This window comes from Panthera pardus, unplaced genomic scaffold (assembly GCF_024362965.1).
Source record: "Panthera pardus isolate Hobbes unplaced genomic scaffold, ASM2436296v1 HiC_scaffold_27, whole genome shotgun sequence".
In the NCBI taxonomy this organism is placed as follows: domain Eukaryota; kingdom Metazoa; phylum Chordata; class Mammalia; order Carnivora; family Felidae; genus Panthera; species Panthera pardus.
In genome coordinates this window covers 118,558,608-118,577,438 of record NW_026526843.1, presented here as the reverse complement: position 1 = coordinate 118,577,438, position 18,831 = coordinate 118,558,608, and positions in this window count along the sequence as shown.

The following is an 18,831-nucleotide window of genomic DNA, read 5'->3' as shown; positions in this document are numbered from 1 at the left end:
CTACTTCCTTGAGAGCCCATTTGTAGACGCTAACTCAGTGTTAAACGTGTGCACATTCCAATCCATGTGTTTTCCTACGCTCCGCCCATTTTTTTTTCGTATTATAAGAATTGAAACTAAGACACGGGATGTGAAGCTACACGAAAAAAAATGCAATAGCTAGCCTTTGCGTCTCTTGTGTGCCTGGGTCTTTGCGACTGTGCCTGGGACAGCGGGACCCTGTAGGGGGGTGAGAGCTGGGGGGTCTACCAGCTGGGGGGTGTTGTGTGTGTGTTGCTGGGGGGGTCTACCAGCAAAATGACGAAGACATTGACGTACACGTCCTTTTCGGGTCAGGAACCACAGTAAGGACGGGACCTGCTGGCTGCCATTTTGCACGGAGGCTACCACACTTATGCCTCAGGCACAGAATTTAAATGAACCCTATTGAGACACCCATTTGGGAGGCCCATTGATATGCTCACAAACTCCACGGAACAACCCTCGATCCAACTCGGTGAAGACACTTGGCCTCAAAGGCGGCTGCTCGAGGGCTCTCGTGGCCACGAAAAGCCATGGAGAGGTTCTGAATCGGTTTCACAACGGATGTGGAGGGATAAAGGGATGTGACGGGTGGAGAGGGCCGGGGCACCAGAAGGCACAGGTGGAAGACAGAGTGTGTGCACTTTAGGGGAGCTGAAACCCCCCTGGGGACATCTCATCTACAAGAAGCCTGGTCCAGGAGAACCAGCCGTGGCCAAGAGGTAATGGGCAGCTGGATGCCTCATGTGCCTCATGTCAGGAGACATGCTGTGCCCTCTGTAGACCCCTCGGAGGGCAGCTGGGAGACCGCCTCCTTAAAGGCAAGAGCCGTGTGTACCCTGGGTAACACGTATACCCCATCGTCCTGGTGGCGGGATTTGGATTATTTTTGAGTAAAAGTGACAGCCAAGATCTACGCCCCAGGGAACCCCCTGACTGCTCCCCCGTTGAAGAAACTTCTCACCAAATTACATGTTTCCATCTGCTTCACGGAGCCATTGCCAAAACCATCCAGGAAGGAGTCTTTCCCGCTCAGGTGTTTCATGAGAAGATAATACGATTTCATGTGAATAGAAAAACACCGTGTTTCCCCAAAAGGAACCCATCAGAGTCTCTCTGTCGTAACCTATTGAGCGAGAAGAAATGCACACAGAATCAGCCCCTTCAGAAACAGCTGGGAAATACAGAAAAAGAGTGTGTTTTTTTTTTTTGTGCCTGACACGCGGTAAGTCAGAACACATCTCCGGGTTCAGGAAAGGACGGTGGAAACGTGTTTACCAACGTGTGAGGGTGTTATGATGTCCTTGTAAAACCACGTCTCCTCTGCTCTCTCCAGATCCCGCGGGTGTGGGGGGTGTAGGCAAAGTTACCTGACAGGTCCTCTAACATTTGACGAAATGGTCCACAGGCTCCCAGCAGCAGAGGACACTTTCTCTAGGACGAGGTGCTTGTTTTGAGCAAAGGAAGCATTCTTTCTTTCCTTGTCTTCTATGAGGGTCCCGGGGCTGCAGGAATAAACCATCAAATCCAGGAGACTGGAAACAATGGGAATTTACCCTGATACAGCTTTGGAGACCAGGAGAAGTCTGAAATCTAGGGGGGACACAGTTGTTGAGAGTCAGGCAGGACAGGACCACTGAGATCCATGAGGGGCAGGACCATTGAGATCCAGGCAGGGCAGGACCACTGAGATCCAGGAGGGGCAGGACCTCTGAGATCCAGGAGGGGCAGGACCTCTGAGATCCTGGCAGGGCAGGGCCACTGAGATCCAGGCAGAGCAGGGCCACTGAGATCCAGGAGGGGCAGGACCACTGAGATTCAGGAGGGGCAGGGCCACTGAGATCCAGGAGGGGCAGGACCACTGAGATCCAGGCAGGGCAGGGCCGCTGAGATCCAGGAGGGGCAGGACCACTGAGATCCAGGAGGGGCAGGACCGCTGAGATCCAGGAGGGGCAGGGCCGCTGAGATCCAGGAGGGGCAGGACCACTGAGATCCAGGAGGGGCAGGGCCGCTGAGATCCAGGAGGGGCAGGACCGCTGAGATCCAGGAGGGGCAGGACCACTGAGATTCAGGAGGGGCAGGGCTGCTGAGATCCAGGCAGGGCAGGGCCACTGAGATCCAGGAGGGGCAGGACCACTGAGATTCAGGAGGGGCAGGGCTGCTGAGATCCAGGCAGGGCAGGGCCACTGAGATCGAGGGGAGGCAGGACCCCTGAGACCCAGGAGGGGCACGACCACTGAGACCCAGGCAGGGCAGGACCGCTGAGATCCAGGCAGAGCAGGGCCTCTGAGATCCAGGCAGGGCAGGGCTGCTGAGATCCAGGAGGGGCAGGACCCCTGAGATCCAGGCAGGACAGGGCCACTGAGATCCAGGCAGGGCAGGGCCACTGAGATCCAGGCAGGGCAAGGCCGCTGAGATCCAGGCAGGGCAGGACCACTGAGATCCAGGGGGGACAGGACTACTGAGACCCAGGCAGGGCAGGGCCACCAAGATCCAGGAGGGGCAGGACCCCTGAGATCCAGGCAGGGCAGGGCTGCTGAGATCCAGGAGGGTCAGGACCACTGAGATCCAGGCAGGGCAGGGCCACTGAGATCCAGGAGGGGCAGGACCACTGAGATACAGGCAGGGAAGGGCCACTGAGATCCAGGCAGGGCAGGACCACTGAGATCCAGGAGGGACAGAACCATTGAGATCCAGGCAGGGCAGGGCTAGTGAGACCCAGGCAGGGCAGGACCACTGAGATCCAGGCAGGGCAGGACCACTGAGATCTAGGCAGGGCAGGGCCGCTGAGATCCAGAAGGGGCAGGGCCGCTGAGACCCAGGAGGGCAGGGCTGTGCTCCCTGCAGAGGCTCCAGGGGAGGCTCGTTCCTGCCTCTTCCAGATTCTGTGGCTCCGGGCGTCCTTCAGCTGGTGTCTGCATCCCTCCGCTCTCTGGGTCTGTCTTCATGTGGCTTCTCCTCTGTGACCATGTCCCTTATCCGGACACCTGTCATTGGATTTAGGGCCTTTCCACGACACTTTGTTATGGCATCCAGAGGAAGCGAACGCAAAAGGGAAGTCGTTCAGTCCAGAGGACAGCTGACACCCTCCCGAATCTGAGAGGGAAAAAGGCCGTCCTCCAGCATCCCACTTTTCCGGACCTCAGTTGGAAAGCTGAACAAAGTCTCCCAATATTCATACCGGGGGCTCCCAGTCACAATACAAATGTGCTTTGGTCTAAAACGCTAAAGAGGTTAAAGGCCGAATAAAACACCACTGGATTTGAAGATGGGGTGGGGGGGTGTGGGTGAGCGGGGCCTTTGTTTTCTCAGAAAGAAACAGGGACAGAAGCCATGAACACCAGCACGTTGGTCCGAATCTGCCAGGGGTGGAGTGTTGCCTTCGAATGAGACATCAGGCATCGCTCTGGGGTTTTTATGACTAGTGACATTTGCGTGAAACCTGTTCCTGGGCTAACGGTTTCCCTTCCGTTTACGTGCAACCCCTGCAGCGAAAAGCGTTGTGAACAGAGCCCGTGAAGAGAACCGAACCACCCCCCGTCTGCCGCTCGACCGATTCGAATCAGTGCTCATTACCCTTTCCATGATGGCGGTTCGTTCGCCAAAGTGCCTCCTGTTGCCCCAACAAAGCACGAGCACTCGACAGGGGTTACAGTTGTGTCCGTAAGCCCCACGTTGATCGCGGGATGCTCAGAAGACATCGTGAATTAATGCCCAGCCCCCGTCTTGGTCGCAAAGTGTGCAGCTACATCGTTGCCTCCAACCCATGTCAATCCCACCCAGCCTCCGCATCTGGTTTTTCCAATATGGCGGCCCCTTGACTCACCATCACCACCAGTCTCCGGAAGAAACGCAAAGTCACTCCTACGGTTTGATCTTCTTGGGTCGTGTTTCTCTACTGTGGCCTTTGGCGTTATGTCTCGACATGGCAGAGCCTTCATTATTCTCCTGGAGACCCCTTCACTTTTGGAAACAGCCCTTTAGATCTGCCCATCCGTCCACCTACTGATTACGTCTCCTGCTCACCACGGTCCACCGTGTGTCCTGCTCTCCTTCTTTCCCGTCCTTTAGGCTGGTTCCTCCATACAAACCAGACCCCACCCCTCACTTCACCAGCTTCCAAACAGGCACCCAACCCCACCAACCCCAAGTACAAAACTAGACGCGTCATGGCAGACCAAGAGAATGTAGCGATCTTTCGAAGACACAGAGGGAAACACAGTGCGAACACAGCCCTCCAAGAAACACGTGCAATGTGGTGGCACCCAGAGAGAAGGGTATGCAGACAGTGCCGTGTATGATCTCAATCTCAGAAGGCTACAGAGCAGGATCCACACATGTGCACCCAATCTCCCACACACCCCTGCGTGCCCCCGCATGCACCCCTGAGCAGAGCGTGTGGGACATGTGGTCTCAACATGTACCCGTCCTCTTGCCAAGTGATCTCACGTAATTTATGATCTCTGGGATTCCTCCATTCATCCATCAGCAGAGACACATGGATCTTAATAATTAATGCAATAAAGAAAAGCTTTTCAGGGGACTCAGGATCATCCCAAGTCGTCTCATAACTGCTGTATTGATCTTCAGTATGATTTACATCTCTGATATACTAGCCTGCTCTCTGCAATCCCAGACTGTCAGGTTTCTAGGGTTTGTGACGATTCCTGCTTTGGATGTTTAATAGATGAGGGTGACTGGATGGATGGATGGATAAAGAGAGAGAGAGAGAGAGAGATAGAGAGAGAGAGAGAGATGATAGATAGGTAGATAGATAGATAGATAGATAGATAGATATAATGGATGGGTGGATGGATGAATGGATACAGGGATGGATGGATACAGGGTTAGATGGACAGATAGATGATAGATAGATAGATAGATAGATAGACAGATAGATAAATAGATATAATGGATGGGTAAATGAATGGATGGATACAGCGATGGATGGATACAGGGATGGATGGATAGATCATAGATAGATAGATAGATAGATAGATAGATAGATAGATATGATGGATGGATAGATAGATAGATAGATATGATGGATGGATGGATAGATAGATAGATAGATAGATAGATATGATGGATGGATAGATAGATAGATAGATATGATGGATGGATGGATAGATAGATAGATAGATAGATAGATATGATGGATGGATAGATAGATAGATAGATAGATAGATAGATATGATGGATGGATAGATAGATAGATCGATAGATATGATGGATAGATAGATAGATAGATATGATGGATAGATAGATAGATAGAAGATAGATATGATGATGATGATGATGATGATGATGATGATGATAGATAGATATAATGGATGGGTGAATGGATGGATGCATACAGGGTTGGATGGACAGATAGATGGATAGATGATATCGAGATGGATGGATAGATAGGCAGATAGATATGATAGGTGGATAGACAGATATGGTGGGTGGATGGATAGATAGATAGATAGATAGATATGGATGGATAGATAGATAGATAGATATGACGAGTGGATAGATACATATGATGGATGGATGGATGGATAGATGGCAGCTAGCTATTGAAGAGTGATTATCGCTACACTGTAAAAGACAGACCAACTTAAAAAAAAAGTACAGGCTTTTGCCGTTGTTACGAAAGCTGTGGATTCAACCATGTGTTTCCATCTCCCGATTCTGGCCATCTGTTGTCTCTGTGCTTTCGAAACAATAAGTGCCCCCTTGCCCACCCAGTGCCCTCTTGTCACCACCGCTGTGACCTCCTGATGGCTGGAGAAACCCCCCCCCCGACCCGGTCTTCCTGGAAGGTGCACCTGTGCCCAGGGGCGTCTCGCTCCTGGGGGAAAGCGAACCGGCTGAGACGGGGACCCCACGGCTCTCCGGAGCTCCGTCCCCATACTTGCGGAAAGATGCCTCCTGCCTGTGCACCCGCAGCCTCCAGAGCCTCCCCGTGGTCAGGGAGAAGGTTCCCATGTCAATCAGGGGGCCAGGACCAACCCCGTGTCCCTGACCTGAGGGCAGGGGGGACAGCTGCGAGCATCAGTTAGATGCACGCTTGTGGCCACGACGGAGCAGGTAAGAACCCGCACAGCAAAACCCGGCCTATTTTCTATGGTGCGCGGGAGCCCAGGGCGCGTCCTCCTCCCAAACCCGGAACCCCGTGGTGCATCCCACGACAGACTGTTACCAGAGCTCCCCGGAAAGGAGCTGTTCCTGTGACCCTACGGGTTATTATTTTATTAGGAAATCAATAGATCGGCAAAGCAGCTTAGCCGACTTGGGGTGCGTTTGGTTTTCTGACAAGAGACGTCTTTGGTTTCTACAACGGAGGAGAAACGCTCCTGCACAAACAATACATTCATTCGACTGCTGCTTGAAGGTGGTGCTAAGGACCTGGGGCAGCTTCTTGGTTCAGACTCCCGTCTGTGCACCCTCGGTGCTTGAATCCCTGATGTGCTGCATTCCAGAAGGTCTCCCTCTTGCCCGCGACCCCCGCCTTGCTTCTGCGTTTTTGGGGCTTTGCAGGGCTGTTGTCCCCCAGGCACAGGGCGGGGGCTCAGCTCCCAGATGCTGGCTTAGGGAAGGTGTCAGGACGGCCCTCTCTGCTCTGTCCACAGTGGAGGACGGGCAAGCTGCGAAAACACCAGACATCTGGACGCTTCAACTTTTAGCCCCCAAAGCCCTGCCTACACTTGTCATAACTCAGCCAGCCCCCCTCAGCTCCCGACCGCCGGCCCCTAAGTTGGAAGGGGACAGGGGTGGGGTGGGAGGGGGGGCTGAAACACTCCGAGCTGCCGCGTTAACGGCGAGCGAATCGGAAACATCTGGAGTAATATCTCGGCGAAATATTCCTGAGTTAGACTGAGCGGGGTCTTTGGAAGAGACCATGGCAGACAGCAGGAAAACGGTCTTGAGACGTGGCGTTGAGCGCAGGGCCGGCCCCGGCGGCCGCGTGTCGGAAAGAGAAGCCTCCCTTGGAAGTTTCTAGGTGTTGCACCTGTCTGCCTTGTCGGTTTCCCTCCGGCGTTTCCGGCATCAGCCCCGTGTGGGCGCCCCAGGCGCCCTCATATGCACATGGCGTCCCTGCAGCCTGTGCCAATGTCCTGCGGTCTGTCCTCCGCGTGGGGTGCCCCCTGTTGCTCCCCAGTTCTACCGCGGATATTGACGTCCCCTCACGAGTCTCTGCTCATGTCGGGGCTTTGATCCTGAGGCTACAATGTGCTCCCAAACCAGGAGATGCTGGGCACGGACAGACAGGCCGAGGGGCAGCCGTGAGTTTGGGGGGCTGGCTACGGGCTGGCAGGTGCTGAGGAGGGGAGACACGGGCACGGGGGGTGGGCAGGTGCGGGCACGAGGGCGTGCGGCCAGGCGGCCGGCTGGAGGGCTGGTGTTCCTGCCCTAGGTCCGTGCTGGACCCCCTGCCCCGACCCCCACACACCCGGCCGGGGTGCATCCAGGCAGCTGAGGACAAGGGAGCCCCTCGTGCCCCGAATCGCCCCCAAGACCTCCCCCTGGCTCTCGGGCCACCCTCGCGGCCCAGAGGGACCCACACACTCTCTTTTATCCGCCAGCCTCCCCGCTTCACGGCAGAGCCGGGATCCCGCGGGCGACCTCCCCGCCGGCTCCGAGCTGCCCTCCCCTCCCTCCGCCTCCAGGAACCTGTGCCAAACAGCCTTCAGTCTGTGGCAGTGCCGTGCGGTTTATTATTTTAATTGGTGCCGGGCCCCTGCAGGTTTACAACTCCCATGTTTACACAAATGGTGCTTTTAATAAGACGCCTAAGACCTAACAGGAACCCAGGGCTCTATAAATGTTTTAAGTCACACAAACCCACCCACGGACTTCCATTTACACCCACTGTGGTCAGGACATAAAGTCCACGGCCGTCTGAGGTGCCTTTTCTGCCCCCCTTCGCCCTGCCTCTCCGAGAACCTCCCCCTCGCCCCCTGCTCCACGGCCAGCCCAAGCGTTCGGGGTTTTAAGGTGGCACTCCGGGCAGGCCGGGGGTGAACGTGCACCAGCCCCGAGCCCCACCACGGACGGGGGGGCCTCGGAAAAGCTGCCTGCACCGCCCGGACCCCACGCCTGGCCAGGACGCCCGCGTGGAAGGCGGGGTGCGTGTGGGACCGGACGTCCCGCGGGAAGGAAGGAGGCTGTTCGGACGGGAGCCCAGGCACAGCCGGCCTTCGGAGCGGCTGCAGGGGGGACAGTGACGAGGAGCCCAGGACAGGACAGGCCGCGGGCACGACGTCCGAGGTCCTGAGTGTGGCCAGGCTTCCACACTGCGACTCGGGGGCTGTCTGCTGCGGTCACGGGAGCCTGTCACCGTCACCGGCCAGGATGCACCAGGCAGAGGTGGCGAGACAGACACTGTTTGCACGACCAGCATTTCTGCAGCCCATCCGATCCCGCCCTTTTGGGCCAAAGGGACATTTGTCCACACGACTCTACACATTTGCTGCAACATTATGGATGCGTTTGCTGTAGCCGCTACGACAAATACGCCAGACTGGGGGGGCTCAGATATGGATTGTTAACAATTTTTTAATGTTCATTTATTTAAGAGAGAGAGAGAGAGAGAGAGAGAGAGAGAGTGAGCAGGGGAGGGCCAGAGAGACAGGGAGACAGAATCTGAAGCAGGATCCGGGCTCTGAGCTCTCAGCACAGAGCCCAACGCGGGGCTCAAAACCTAAGTCAGAGGCTTGAGTGAGTGAGCCACCCAGGTGCCCCAACATGGACTTTTCATGGTACTGTAGTCTAGCAGTCTGAGATCCCTGCAGGGCTGAGGCTGGGGGTCTGAGATCCATGCAGGGATGAGGCTGGGGGTCTGACCCATGCAGGGCTGAGGCTGGGAGGCTGAGATCCAGGCAGGGATGCGACTGGAGGTCTGAGATTCAGGCAGGGCTGATATTGGGGATCTGAGATCCAGGCAGGGCTGAGGCTTGGAGGCTGAGACCCAGGCAGGGCTGAGGCTGGGGGTCTGAGATCCCAGGGAGGGCTGAGGCTGGGAGTGTGATGTCCAGGCAGGGCCTAGGCTGGATATCTGAGATACAGGCAGGGTCAAGGCAGGGAGTGTGAGGTCCAGGGGTGCCTGAGGCTGGAAGTTTGACATTCAGGCAGGGCCGAGGCTGGGATTCTGAGAATCAGGCATGGCGGAGGCTGGGGGTCTGACATCCAGGCAGGGCCGAGGCTGGGAGGCTGAGATTCAGGCAGGGCCGAGGCTGGGAGGGTGAGATCCAGGAGGGTCTGAGGCTGGGAGTCTCAGATTCAGGCAGGGCTGAGGGTGGGAGCCTGATGTCCAGGCAGGGCTGAGGCTGGGGGTCTGAGATCCAGGCAGGGCTGAGGCTGGGAGTCTGAGATGCAGGTAGGGCCGAGGCTGGGAGTCTGAGGTCCAGGTAGGGCTGAGGCTGGGAGCCTGAGATCCAGGCAGGGCTGAGGCTGGGGGTCTGAGATCCAGGCAGGGCTGAGGCTGGGGGTCTGAGGTCTAGGTAGGGGTGAGGCTGGGAGGCTGAGATCCAGGCAGGGCTGAGGCTGGGGGTTTGAGGTCCAGGCCGGGTGGAGGCTGGGACTCTGAGGTCCAGGCAGGGCCGAGGCTGGGGGTGTGAGGTCCAGGCAGGGCTGAGGCTGGGGGTCTGAGGTCCAGGCAGGGCCGAGGCTGGGGTTCTGAGATCCAGGCAGGGCCGAGGCTGGGGGTCTGCGATCCAGGCAGGGCCGAGGCTGGGGGTCTGAGGTCCAGGCAGGGCTGAGGCTGGGAGTCTGAGATCGAGGAGGGGCTGAGGCTGGGGGTCTGAGGTCCAGGCAGGGCCGAGGCTGGGGGTCTGAGGTCCAGGCAGGGCCGAGGCTGGGGGTTGAGGTCCAGGCAGGGCCGAGGCTGGGGGTCTGAGGTCCAGGCAGGGCCGAGGCTGGGGGTTGAGGTCCAGGCAGGGCCGAGGCTGGGGGTCTGAGGTCCAGGCAGGGCCGAGGCTGGGGGTCTGAGATCCAGGCAGGGCCAAGGCTGGGGGTCTGCGATCCAGGCAGGGCCGAGGCTGGGGGTCTGAGGTCCAGGCAGGGCTGAGGCTGGGAGTCTGAGATCGAGGAGGGGCTGAGGCTGGGGGTCTGAGGTCCAGGCAGGGCCGAGGCTGGGGGTCTGAGGTCCAGGCAGGGCCGAGGCTGGGGGTCTGAGTTCCAGGCAGGGCTGAGGCTGGGGGTGTGAGATCCAGGCAGGGCTGAGGCTGGGGGTCTGAGGTCCAGGCAGGGCTGAGGCTGGGTGTCTGAGATCCAGGCAGGGTCGAGGCTTGGAGGCTGAGGTCCAGTCGGGGCTGAGGCTGGGAGCCTGAGATCCAGGCAGGGCCGAGGCTGGGGGTCTGAGGTCCAGGCAGGGCCGAGGCTGGGGGTCTGAGGTCCAGGCAGGGCCGAGGCTGGGGGTCTGCGATCCAGGCAGTGCCGAAGCTGGGGGTCTGAGGTCCAGGCAGGGCCGAGGCTGGGGGTCTGAGGCCCAGGCAGGGCCGAGGCGGGTTCCTCCTGAGGCCTCTCTCCTTGGAGCGTAGTCTCCGTGTTTTCCCCGTGTCCTCAGTGGTCGTCCCTCCGTGCGTGTCTGTGTCCTCAACCCCCCTCTCTGCAAAGACCCCGGTTCTGTGGGATTCGGACCCACCCAGTGAGCTGGAGTTACTTTCATCCCCTCTTAAAGACCCCACCTCCAAATCCAGCCTCATCCCGACGTCCCGCGGGCCGAACCTTCCCCACGTGCGTTTTCAGGAAGGGACACGCGTGAGCCCACATCAGTCACCGGGACCCGGAATCCCTCTCGTGTTTAGGGGAACCTTTCAGTGAAAAGCAGGGCGTATGTCCATGATGCTCAGTGATGGGATTTTGGGTCAACTGAGGAACAGAGGAGGAGAAACATGCCACACGGGAAAACGACAGCCTGAGGGAACGTCGTCGGGGCCGGTGACCTTGCCGCCACGTGGGCGGGAGGAGAGCCTGGCTGTGAAAGGCCCTGACACATGGCCATGCTGGCCGTCCTGAGTCTCCCGCAGCTGGGCCCCACGGCCCGTGGCTCCCCGGCCGGGATCCCCGGGAGCCCCACGGCGGTCGGGCACCTTCAGACGTCACAATCTCGGCTGACCTGCTGTGGCCACCACTGCCCAGGGCAGACGGCTCGAGTGGGGTCCAGAAGCATCGTCCCCCCCCCAAAAAAAATCCAGTCCTCCGAGGGCCCTGCTCCTGCCCGTTCGGCCACAGGACGTCTGCAAACCTTCGCAGGAGCCAGAGCGCCGCGGGAGATATATCGCTGCCTTTACGAGGCGGCCGCCCGGGACCCGCAAATCACATTTCTGTCCTCTTCAGCCTGTCCCTCTGCCCCCAAACAGCCGTTCGGTACTTTTCCCCGTCCCTCGCCCGCCTTGTGAGGATGTCATCCCCCGACCAGGAAGTGCAGCCACCAAGCGTTTTGAAAATCCCCACGTAAATTTTACGAGCGGGGATCACGGGACGGCGTAAATTCTGCGACGACAACTGACAGACGTTGGGGGCAAACCCTCCCCCCTCCCCCAACTTGAAATAATTAATACGCGTTTCTTCCTTTCGCCCGTCGGCATCGCCGCTCTCGGGGTGATTAGCGAGCCCCGCGTAATGGACTTACCATGCGTGGCTGGTCACCACTCCCCTGCCCCCTCCCGGCCCAGCCGAACACGTAGGAAATTAACAAAGTCTGTGACCCAACAACGAACAATTCATAAATTCATTAGATTAAAAAAAAGAGAGGGAGAGACGGGGGGGGGGGACCAACAACATAGCAATTCGTTTAATAGGTTTTATTGCAATGCCTAATTTACATTTCTGCCTTCCCTGGCAAAGATATTACTTCATTAAGAATTTTTTTTCAAATTAGAGAAATTTTAATGACTTGTATTATTTATTGCTTCCATATGTAAGTAGTTATCTTTCTTACAAATGGAAATGAGACCCCAAAATTACCACAAATGGGGCCAGGCCACGGTGCACACATGTTTGCTTTCGGAGAGGGTATGCCTGCCTCCTCGAATTACCGTTAACCGGCCCGTGCACTGAGCAGGCTCCAAGAGGTGGGCTTTGAAAATCACTCTCGTTAAATTTATTTGGAACCAAGGAGACGTCTCCACCAGAGTTTCGCAAATGAGCTCTGATAATATTAAACACCTGGTAAGCCACGGCCCCCGGGGGACCCCGCACCGCTGTGTTTGACCTCTGGCCCCTCGGCCCTATGAGTCCCCGGGCCACGTTCAGACAAGAAGGCGATTCTGAAGGAAAACACCTGTTGGCCAACGTGACCTCGGAGCCAGAGCGGGAGGGAGGCAGGCAGCTGGGCCCAGCTCGCCCGAGGCCCGGGACACAGGTGTTTCCTCCGCAGGGTCTTGGGTGGTGGGAGGTCACCCGAAAAGGAGAGGGGCCCCGGGGCAGCGTCCCCGGTGGGTGACGGGGGCCCGGCATCCCAGAGCGCACTGGGGCACACGGCAAACCCAGCCGAGAGGGACCGAAGGACGTCCGTCCCAGCCCTCCCGGGAACGGAAGGGAGACCAGCGGCCAGGCCAGGGCGCTGTGTCAGCGGAGTCGGGAGAGGTCACCCCAGAGACGCGTGCGGAAAACCCACGGACGTGAGCTTAGGTAGACGGGATCTGGCACACGGGGCCTCCGGCCTCCTGGTCGACCACAGGACAGGACAGTGGCAACGGGCATTCGATCGTAGAGTGCGGGTCCCCAGACGGGGGACGCGGGCTGCACGGGGTCGGACCCTGGGGCGCCAGGCTCCCATGGTGTGGGCCCCCTTGTGCGGGTTCCCCCAGATGGCTCCCTCCAGGACATGGGGGGGGGTGTCTGCACAGTTGCTGAAACGCCCGTGTCTGAGACGTGAGGCCCCCGCTCCCTCCCAGGACCTGCTTCCGGTAATTATCCCCCCGGGGTTCTCGAGGTCCCTTTGGGGCGGGGGACGGGGCCAGTCTCCGCCCGCTCACCTGACGGCTGTCACCGCAGCCGGTGGGGACCCTCCCATGGCCCCCCGCACCAGCCCTCCGTTTCCAGCATCCTCCGGGCTTCTGGGGTGCTCAGACCAAAAACAGCCAATTTTGGACCATTTATTATGCGCACAAACCCGGAGAGAGGGCGGGGGCGGCTGGCCGAGTCTGTGCCCCGCGAATTCAGGCAACTTGTCAGAACTCGTTTCGGCCTGACGACGGGCATCGCTCGGGCCCCCCCTCCTCGGTGTCCCCCCCCCACCATGTCCCAGGCGAGAAAGGTCACCATCGTGCACGCCGGGCTGAGAGTCTCATTAATGCGCCCGGATTCTTGGGAAAAAATCAGCAGAGTGGGGAAAGTGGGAGGCAGAGAGAGACACAGAGGGAGGCAGAGACACGGAGAGGCTCAGGGGGACTCCTGGCCGGTCCACGACACCAGAAATCTCCCTCCGTGGCCCGTCTGGCGTTGGGCTCTCACGCAGAGCAGCATCTGAAACCCATCACTGGGGCCCCGAGAGGGTCCTGTTCCGTGTTTTTTTTTTTTTTTTTTGTTCCAAGTCGTATCCAAACTCGGGGATGATAATGAGGCATTCTCCCCGCCGTGGCGGGTGGGTTGACTCAACTCGCAGGTCTTCGCAAGGCGAGGGCTCTGTGGCCAGGCGGTCGGAGGGAGGCCCCCGACTCTCCCGTCCCGCACCCGCGCACGCCCGAAACCCAATTGCCGAGCCCTCGCTGCAACGAGACAGAAGTCATCAGTTCACATCAGGCTCCTGCTATGATTCCTGCCACAGCCCATCAGCGTGGCCTCTGCCTGACGAGCCCACGTCACTTCCACTCAGCAGTGAGAATGTCAGCTTGTCAAGGGTTTTTAAGGCTGGGACTTGGAGACACGGCACGGCAATTTCTCTCCGAGCCCCAGGATGGAATCCACCGCCCCCCCCCCCCACCCCGCGTCCACCCCAAAAGGTCCTCACTCCACAGACACAGTTAATGCGATGGCACACTTTTTTGCCAGTGGACCAACGGAGACGAAAATTTTCTCTCTCTTTTTTTTGCTTTTTCTAAGGTGATGTCTCTGCCTCCCCCCCCCCCCCCCCCGGGTACCACGAAAGGACAATAGCACCAAGGCCTCTTAGATCATCTCCAGGCTTGTCTGTGGGCAACCTAACAATTAGAGACAAGCCCAGGTGATGAGTGTTCACGGTTTCATGACCTTCCTCGTGGCGCCTGCTCAGGGACAGGCTGCCTGGAATCCAACTGAGGCAGGCGGCCAAATCCAAAAGAACGCAGCGTCCGGGGGCGCCTGGGGGGCCCCGTCGGTTCAGGGTCCGACTTCGGCTCAGGTCATGATCTCACGGTTCATGGGTTCGAGCCCCGCGTCGGGCTCTGTGCTGACAGCTCGGAGCCTGGAACCTGCCTCCGATTCTGGGTCTCCCTCTCTCTCTGCCCCTCCCCTGCTTGCTCTGTGTCTCTCTCTCTGTCTCTGTGTCAGAACCAAATTTAATAGCATTAAAACCAATTTAAAAGAAAGGAACCAGCCTTCTGCAGGGGGAGGGGCAGGGCGGGGGTGCAGCAAACCCAGGAGTGTGCAGGGTTGTTCAAAGCCCACACAGCCTGCTGCACGTGGACCCCAGGCTAGAGCCCCCGGAAGGCAGCCCCAGCTTGCGCGGGATCACCCCAGAAACGGACGTATGTTGCCCCTGGGGCTATGGCAGAGGTAGAGGGAGGATGGTCAAGGATGGCCAGGCCCCCCCCAGTCCCGCCGAGCGGGGCGCCCTACCCGGCTTCCCGTCTCATCGTGCCAGGTCCTACTCACCCGGGCGTGGGCTTTTGCTCCCTGCCGTGGGGACCACGTGTGCACCGACGTGGGTCCTCACGAGGCTGTGGTCTCGTGACCTGCCCGGCGGTCCCCCCCACCCAAAAGGCTTTCCTCCACTGCCCCTGTGCATGGAGGTGGGGAGAGGGGGGCTCTGTCCAGCTCGCCCCCTGCCTCCGAAGCATGGGCGCCGTGAGGCACAGCTTAGAAACGCCCCGCCGGCCGCCCCTCGTCCCCTACAGCCCTCGCTGTAAACTTTTATTCGCCGTTCAGCAAATCGAAAGCTGCGAGCTGGGGGACAGGGAGGTCGTTAACGAGGGGCCGTGAATCGGCTCTTTCTTTGCGAGTCTGCGGCTCTGTGTGCTCCCGTCGGAGGGAAAAAATAAAACGAAATAAAAAAACAAAAACACAAACAAAAAACCAGTAGGCTCGGGAGTCCCCAGCCCCGTCGCCAGAGGCGGGCACAGCCCGAGTCCCCAGGAGCCAGCCGGGAACAGTGCGTCCTCGCCTCCCCAGGCTCCTTCCGACCGAAACACGTTCGGGGCACCTGGGACAGGGGGGTTCTCGCGTCCAGAAGCACTGGGCACACACGCGCGCGTGCCCGAGCCAGTTCACAAAGGACGCACAGGCTCAGGTTCAGTCTGTGAAACTGCGTGTTTCCAGGGCAGGGGCCGCTCTGCTGAATTCGCCTGGCGCCTCAGACGGGATCCGCAGAGAAATGGCAGAAACGCAACCAAATTCCTGCTGTTGAGAATGTAAGCGATGCCGTTCTGTCCGCCCCCCCCCCCCTGCACCCCAGATCAGGCCCATGGGATGAACCTGCACTTTGCAGACTGTTTGCTTGTAATTAATTTAGTGAGAATGATATGAAAATGTTTAAAGCTTTTGCTTTTCTTTTTTCTTCCCTTCTCTTTCATTTTCTTTTCCTTTCTTCTTTTTTCCTTTTTTCTCTTCTTTTCCTTGTTCCTCTTGTTTTCTTTTCCTTTTTCTTTTCTTTTCCTTTTTTCTTTTCCTTTTTCCTTTTCTTCTTGTCTCATCTCTTGTTTTTTCTTTTGTCTTCCCTACTCTTTTCTTTTTTCTTTTCTCTTTTGTTTTCCTCTTTTCTTTTCTTATTGTCTCATCTCTTTTCTTTTTTCTTTTCTCATCCTTTCTCTTTTCTTTTTCCTTTTCCCTTCCCTTCCCTTCCCTTCCCTTCCCTTCCCTTCCCTTCCCTTCCCTTGCCTTCCCTTCCCTTCCCTTCCCTTCCCTTGTATCTAATGCAGAAATGCAGGCTTGCAGAGATCTTCCATGAAATTGTACCCAACTCCTCTTCGGGGAAACGGTTCCCCGATCAACAAACACATTCTGAAAAGTATTGTCTCGACCTAGGACTGTGTCCGGTGCCCTCCACATAGGGGTCTGCTCCAGGCACTGGGTGGAAACTCACCCCCGAATGGAAAAGAGCCGGCTGTACAACCCGTCATAAAAATGAGGGTTCCTGCTAAAACCCACCGGCAGATTTCAAGCAGTGGTACCAGAACCACAAGCTGCATTCTTGAAGCGGGGCTCAGGGGTAACAAAGTCGGCAGAACACAGAAGATGGGGGTGGGTACATCACTTAGGGCTTCCTGGGCACCAGCCTGAGCGGGCTGAAGCAAATCAGGAAGCGTCGGCTCACGGAGTGCAACTTCCGTGGTTATCTGGTTCAGGACTGGCTTGATCAAGGCGCTTCACAGAGCCGCAGAGGCCTGCTTTCTGCCGCTATGCACATTCATATTCCAGTTTTTCTTTAAACACCTTTTTTTTCCTTGCAAAAACCCTGGGGATGTTGGAAGTGTCAAAGTCGGGAAACGCAGCATATCCTGGGGTCTCCCCGCCTGAAAAATGACCAGCTGACGTCTGCACAGATTGTGGCCTCGGAAAAAGGCCAGGCGGGAGGACGCTTTTGGGTTTTGCTTCTGAGATCCTCCTCCCCCCGCGCTGTGCTCCCCAGAGCGGTTTGCGCATGAGAACGTGCATCATTGACGGCAACTCCGTCCCTCTCTGATTTCCACTTAGGTAGAAGAGACGCCTTCCCGTCAACACAGCCTGTACGTTCGTGCACCCGAGGCCCCAGCGGACCGGCAGCTCTTCAGGACACGAGCCTTCCTCTAACGTCACCGACCCCAGCCCCTCACATCCACTGCCAGCCCCTGCGTCCACGAACTGGTCCCTGTGTGTGTGCACTTACCTGCCGTGCGTGTTTCGTGGAAACGGGTCATGGGATCACTGGGACGTGCCCTGTGCACTCTGACTCCTCTCTCGGGACATCATTCCACACGGATGAGTGCTTCCTTTTTTACGGCTGAGTCTTTTTGGTTTAATTTTTTACATGTTTATTTATTTTTTGAGAGAGAGACAGAGCGTGTAGTGGGGAGGGGCAGAGAGAGAGGGAGACACGGAATCTGAAGCAGGTTCCAGGCTCCGAGCTGTCAGCACAGAGCCTGATGCAGGGGTTGAAGTCACAAACCGTGAGATCGTGACTGGAACCGAAGTCGGACGCTTAACCGACTGAGCCCCCCAGGTGCCCCATGATTTTTTTTTATTATTAAAAAAAATTTTTTAAGTGTGGAACCTGACACAGGGCTCGAACTCGTGGCCTGAGCTGAGATCAAGGGTCGGGCACTTAACCCACTGAGCCACCCAGGTGCCCCCAGGGCTCAGTGCTGTCCCTTCGTGTGCACGGACCCCCGTCACGTCCCTCCGTGAGTCCACCCGTGGCCACGTGGCCTATTTCCCCGCGCGGTCTGGAGCCTGAAACACACGTGTGCAGGTTTTCGTGGCAACGCCTGTCTTGCAAAGGACCTTCGCGCACCATGCCCGCGGGCATCCGCCGCGGGGTCTGCGTGGTCTGCCTCCCTGCGTCCCCCCGGCGCCCCAGCCGCCCAGCTGGGCCGAGAGGCATCCGTGCGGGGGGAAGGGTTACCTCCTTCTGGAACCACACGGGCCCCCCCCCTCCCCACCACCTTGCGTTAAGGCACCTGCAGGACTTGTCCTGCAGGAAACGGCTGCCTGCTGTTCACGCGCACTCTGCCCCTCCCCTCCCCTCCCCTGCCCCGCCCCACTCTCTCCGCCCACGTGCAGCCTTGCACCTGCCACTGTCTCAACACCAGCTCTCCCCTGTCCCCACCTCTGCCCACGTGCAGCAAAGTCCTCAGGGACACGAGTGGAGAAAGCGGGTCGGGGACACTGTGGAGGACAGGGACGCAAAGAGGCACAGTGACAGCCACCTGGGGGCAGCGTGCGAGATTTACAGGCCGACAGGCCGCGGCCTCGGAGGACCCATAAAGGAAGGTAACACCACCTCAGCTCTGACTCGGCCCCCTACCCCCCAGCTCCCGGAACGTTCCAGGGCTGCCTGGACCCGGACGACCCACACGGACGGGCAGGGACACACACACCTGCCCGGCGGCCTCTATCCCGCGTGACTCAGACACCTGCATTCACATCATGGCCCTGAGATCACGCTCCGGGGGCGACGGGTGGGGGTTCACGGGCTCCCCTTCCAGCAGAGATGAGTGGCCAGTGCTTTGGGAGGGTGACGGAGGAGACAAGGGGCGGCCTGGGGAAGGAGCCCGGCTGCATGGTCGGGCACGTCGGGGCCCATGAGGTCCCCTCGAGGGAGGCTCAGGTCCTGCCCCTCCTGGATCTTTGACCTCCAGCCTCCAGAACAGTGAGACGACTAATTTCTGTTGTTCAAAGCCTCTGCATTTGTGGTCATTTCTTACGACCCCCTCCCCCCGCCCCCAGGAAATTGGCGGCTTGAGGGCATTTTTAAAGGCCCGTCTCCTCTGATCAGACCAGTTGGTTCCGATACCTTCCTGCCAAGATAAGAGCAGAGCCCCGCTGCTCTTGACCAGAGGTCCGATGCCCCCAAATTGGCAGGTGAGGCTTGCAGGGCATCGAGAAGAAGCCTCACGACCATTAAAAAAAAAAAAAAAGTACAGATTGTTTAATATCTGCGAACATCAATTATATCTCGTTAGTGATATGTGCCGTGACACA